The 5540-nt window shown below is 42.7% G+C and overlaps 1 long non-coding RNA gene across 3 annotated transcripts; it reads right to left on the reverse strand.

Moving 5' to 3' along the window:
- Positions 1–1760: 1760 nt before the first annotated feature.
- Positions 1761–3680, reverse strand: LOC124683997. 3 transcript variants are annotated; one of them, XR_006996874.1, is made up of 5 exons: positions 3605–3680; positions 3451–3508; positions 2876–2938; positions 2703–2780; positions 1761–1952 (listed from the first exon to the last, which is right to left on the reverse strand). It is a non-coding gene; the product is annotated as an uncharacterized LOC124683997 (long non-coding RNA). The 3 variants fall into 3 exon arrangements; XR_006996875.1 differs by having other exon boundaries at positions 2703–2783; XR_006996876.1 differs by having other exon boundaries at positions 2703–2938.
- Between the last annotated feature and the right edge of the window lie 1860 nt (positions 3681–5540).

Here is a 5540-nt window from a genome sequence, read left to right on the forward strand (position 1 = left end):
AGGGTTTTTTTAAGAACTATTCCATAGAATCAGAAATTACTCATCTCGCTAAAAGGGAATGTTCCTTATGAAATAACTTCAAAAAATCTGGAGCCATTCATGAAAAGTGTCTTCAAAAAATCCTTACGAACAGTGATGTTATCTTTGCAGCTCACATAAATCATTGAACCAAACTTTCTACCAATTTGCTACATGTGGAATAAATAAGAAACTAAGTAGACAACTTAGGAGCCAAACTGAGAAAATCAAATTGCATTGCACTCCACCAGCTACAGAACATCGGTACAAAGAAACTAAAGTTGGTACCCTTAAAATAATTCAATGACAACTCACATAAATATGTCCGTCAACTTATTAACTGGAAACCTTTGAAATATCAATAGAATAAAAATGACATGGAAAAGGAGTCAGAGACAGAACACTTAGCAAATTCCTTCCAAATTCCAAATAAAAGAGGGACATGTTCCATAAAAAAGACAGTTGTGACATAGATAGGCACTAATATATATGAATGAAAAAGCAGAACAATAGATGTATAATTACCAATCTATACCCCTCTTAGATCTTAAATATATAAATCATTATATGTAGATCATATATGGAGGGGGAGACGAAAACGTGTTAGTGTGTTACAACCAAGGGAAGCAGAAATGTCAAGAGTAAGTCATAGCCAATCAAGTAACTAAGATAAGGACACATAGCCAGACAATATATAGGCACAAAGGAGAATTCCTGTTATTTCTTAGGACAACAACAGCATGACTTTTGCCCAAACTGAGTGCATACTGGTTGAGTATACTTCTCATCAGCGGCTGCAGCTATTAGTGTCCCAAATTCAGCACCAACAAACCACTTTCAAGTCCAAACTGAATAGAAAGTTAAGCTCACATAAACCAAGTTAAATCAGAGCATTGCCTATTTGCTCTCAAAAGTACTGAACACTGGATAAAAACCGTCTGTTCAAAACATGCAGGCCTACTATTTTTATTCATTCACTGCATCCTCCTGACGATGTGACAGGAGGAGCCAGGACGCTGCGGTGTTTTAAGCCGCGGTCGATTCAAACATAATATTCAGAAATATTTCAGTGCGTAATTCAGGAGTAGACTTTCTTCTGAGATTTTTATAGTCAGTAGTCAGTTCTTGGTGATATGAATATTACAATTAAGAAATCTTCCCATATATTTGGAACAGATTGTTAAACATGACACAATGGCATGACGCACTTCCACTGGTATTAGGCTAGAAAACTCATGGAGGCATAACGAAAGTATGTGAATAAATGCAACTTCAACCTCAAATGGCAATTAAGAAGTGGCATAACTGTCTGCTATTCAAAGATAATACTACATGTAAAACAAAAGCAAGAAAACGATACTCCTCGGCATCCATTGCGTCAAGAAGCAAAAAGAAGGTTCATAAGAAAAGCAGCAAGGCCAAGCAGATATACGCTGGAGTTTCACGTCACATGTTTAAAACACCTACGTAGCTTGGAAATATTTACAAAATGATTGGTTTTGTTATCTCAAAAAGGAACACTGTGTGAGGTTGGAACAGGTTATACTAACTAAAAACCCAACACAACATTGCCGAAAAAACAGAGGGAAACCTTCATTTCTACAATGACATCTGAGCATGACGCAAAATCACAAAATTATGATAGGTACTACATATTTTGATGAGAACTCACATGTCTGCGGCGTTAGGCCCTTCTCACCATCGCATGCACATTTAATAAAAATAGACAAGTTACCGGCACCAAGGAAGAAGAAATATATAACTTTCTCTGGGATTATGCAGATACCTATGCTACCTCTGCTGCAAAAGTCTTTGAGCTGGGGAATCTGCATGGTGAATCACGACAGATATATGTATATATATTCCCAGATAAACATATCATAGAGAGGGAGAAACCATCCGTAAAGTTTGAGATCAACCTACACCAAATGTACCTGCAGAAATGAGAGCACACCAAAGAATCAGCCCAGGACATGTATATGAAGTTGAAGAGTAACATGCAGTCTTGCTAAGACGGAAGAAAAGAATGACCATTCATTATATAGAAAGGAAGCATACACATGTCTCTTGACATACCGATTATTTCTGAGCTCTAGTTTCTGCCATGGCGTGGCTGGCCCTCAAACCGTCAAGGTTTCTTCGGAATCCCAACTTCTCTTTGCAAACCTGCAACATGAAATGCTGCAATGAGAATAACCAAGGTGAGACGATAATACAATCAGAGAAATGGCTGAACGAACACAACTTAAATGGGTACATAGCTAGATTGGTTTTAGTCATAAGTAAATCACACAAGCATGGCATTTGGATGATTATTCTTGAAGTAGAATTTCTATCTGCAGTAGGAATTAACAAATTTCAGAGACACCGGGCCATGAAAATGCATGAGCTTCTATGCTTGTCATGTGTTTGTGCTCCCTCAAGCATGGTTAGCAGATGTATAAAGAATTGTGTACATATATGACCAATGCTACAACATGTTTTAGGACACAAACCAGACAGAAATCAAAGCAGATTCTGACAAATATGGTTTTGTATGCATTCTGGTGAATCTTATGTTAGGATAGTATGTTTTGAGATCTAGCAATATCGACACCATCAAGTATATCTCAGAAGGTCAAGGATCATTCACAAGATATATATGGTGAGTATGAACGGTGTGAAATATGAGATAAACAGTATACCTTATCTAATCAAAATATCCAGCGCTAGCCACATCATCAATCCAGAGTTATGACTATTCAGTTTTAAAAGATCTGGTCCTGCTGTTAAATGGTGAGTATCTTGTTCTATGGCATTAGATCATCCTAAGCATGCAGTATAGGCAGTAAGTTATGAGATGACATGTGAAACAAACCTTGGTGGCTCATACTATATAACAAGCAAAGGAATCTGGGTGATGAGCACCGACTCTCCCGACCTGTCCAATAAAATCCAATTCATAGTAAACAAGTAATTACAAGAATCTGAATACTTTGTATAATAGAAATAATCCTGAAAAACCATGAACGCCGATCAATGTTCATGGGAAGATTTGGGTTAAAACTCATAAATACGAGAGACTAACATGACATAAAGAAATTTTCATGTGATGTAAGTGAACTTAAACGATAAGATCGCAACGGGCTCTTGTTTAGTTAAAAAGAAATACAACGGCCCGAAATATATGGCTACATAGTTTGAATGCCACTAAATGCATGGTACTGAATCTTATCTCAAATCTTTTTCGTCATATACCTAGGCACATAGCCGAGGTACTATATAGCTAAGAGATCGTTAACCGCAGCTAAATTTCAGAAGTAAAGAATTACCGAGTAAACAGGTAGAACTCATTGGATTTCTATCAAACACATTATAGGCATATATACAAAAAAAAACGTGAAAGATAGAGAGAGAGAGGACGAGAGAAATCAGAGCAAAAGAAAAGACAACCTTGGACTGACCCATGGATTCATGGTTGAGGGGACCTGCTTTACACCATGAGAGGATCCTGCAGCAAAAACGTGATCGGAACCAATGGGATCTAGTGGTGATTATACATAATAAGAGAGCTACAGATTAACGAAATAGAGAAGCTAGAACATACCTTGTGGGAAGATTCGTGCTCGTTGAGGACAGCCTTGGTGGGTCGAGGGGAGCACGGGAGGGGATTGGGTGAGGGAGCAGCCTCGGCAGCAACCGCAGGAGATCCCGCGTGGAGATCGGCAGCGTGAGCAACCTCCGCTGGTCTCGAGGGTGGGGAAGGCGCCGAGCTCCGGCGGGAGGCGAGGTCGAGCTCCGCGAGCGCGGGCACGTTGCCGAGCTCGAGCTCCGCGAGCGCGGGCGCGTTGCCGAGTTCCGGCGGGAGGCGGCCCGCGAGGTTGAGCTCCGCGAGCGCGGCCGTGTTGCCGCCGTTTTTTGGGGGAGGAGATGAACGAGAGAGAAGAGGATGCGGGAGTTGGTGGCTGCCTCTCTCTCCATGTCCATTTCTTTTGTGGCTGCCTCCGCCGCCGTCGCCGTCGCGGCCGCCATGGGGACGAGGGGGTCGGATGGCTGGTTTTGCTTTTGTGCTGCCCTGGAGCCTGCGGGCGCGGAGCGGGGGCGCGGAGGGCGGGCGCGGAGCGGAGGCGGCGGCTGGGAGCAGAGGAGGAAGGGGAGAGGGAGAGGGCGGGCGCGGAGCAGAGGCGGCGGCTGGGAGCGGAGGAGGAAGGGGAGAGGGAGCGACGGGATTGGAGCTCGCAGCCACGCGCGACGGGAGAGTCTGGGCCGAGCGGGCTTCACAGGACCCGTGGATAAAATGCGGGTCTGCGGGAGGGCCTCGCGCCCTGGATGGAATGGCTGGCCGAGATCGCGCCACGTCAGCTCGATCGGACGGCCCAAAATCCAAACGCCTGTGAGAGCTCCATGGGGGTGCAGCAATCATACCGTGAGACTAGATTTAAATGTGCGCCTTGGCGCACGAGCCCGTAAGTTCATTTTATATTAAGGTAATAAAAATTTACTGCCAACATTAGTAGCCTGAAGGTTTTATGGAAATATATATGCTACAGGGCTCCCTTGAAAATCTGAGAAACCAGTGACTCTCATAAGTATAAACCTGAGATGCAAGTCATCCATGATAGCCCCAATGACATCAACTGAATCTTTCCTGCTTGCAGCTGGTGCAAAACCATTAGGCCTTTACGTAAAAGAGAATTGGGAATAATCCTATTATCGCTATTATCGTACAGTAGTCGACCACAAATGGGACCTGGCAACAACACCTGATGCAGTGCTAAATTCTTGAGAACCAAACATGAGACACTTGAAGGGCATAGCAAATAAGAGCAAGATGTAATAGTAAGCAGGATTAAACCACCAGTATGAGAAACGTAGCATAAGCAACATAGAAAAGCCAAGTTTTTTTTTCATATACATAGACACGATCATAACAGGCATACAGTGGCGCTAGACCAGGAATTTACAAAGTCTAACGTGAAGCACATACCTACTACTAATAATGAGAGCAGAGGAGTGTTAAACCAGGAATTCACATAGGTCTCTTTCCTGGCTAAACATAGCACATGGTGGAACAAACTACATAAGTAAGTAGCTGGCAATAGAGCAAACCAAAAGCAGTTGCATAGAGCTAATGTCATCCAAGGGCCTCATCCAGATGAGATGCACAAGAGGACTGTCGCACCAGGTAATTGATTCATATGTACATGACCACTTCAAAAGGGAGGGACATAACCCTCAAATTCTTCGTTACATAGACAACAGGAAGTAAACAACTACCAAAGGCCGCCGTCATTTAGAGGCAGCAGTCCTGGAAATGGAACCACAAGGAAATAAACGGTAAATCGCAGGTTGCAGGAGCCAGACGGTAAGTATCACAAATTAACATATATCAAACTACTGATCTATCTCTCACTGTTCTGATTGCCAGTGATGTGTACACCGAGATGTGTCGTATACAATGAAGTGAGATAATGTCCAATAAACAGTAATGTTTCAGGCAGGCCAAAGTGTTTGCTCGTGCTCTAATTTACTACAAGCGTTCA

Source organism: Lolium rigidum, chromosome 1, assembly GCF_022539505.1.
Source record: "Lolium rigidum isolate FL_2022 chromosome 1, APGP_CSIRO_Lrig_0.1, whole genome shotgun sequence".
NCBI classification, from domain to species: domain Eukaryota; kingdom Viridiplantae; phylum Streptophyta; class Magnoliopsida; order Poales; family Poaceae; genus Lolium; species Lolium rigidum.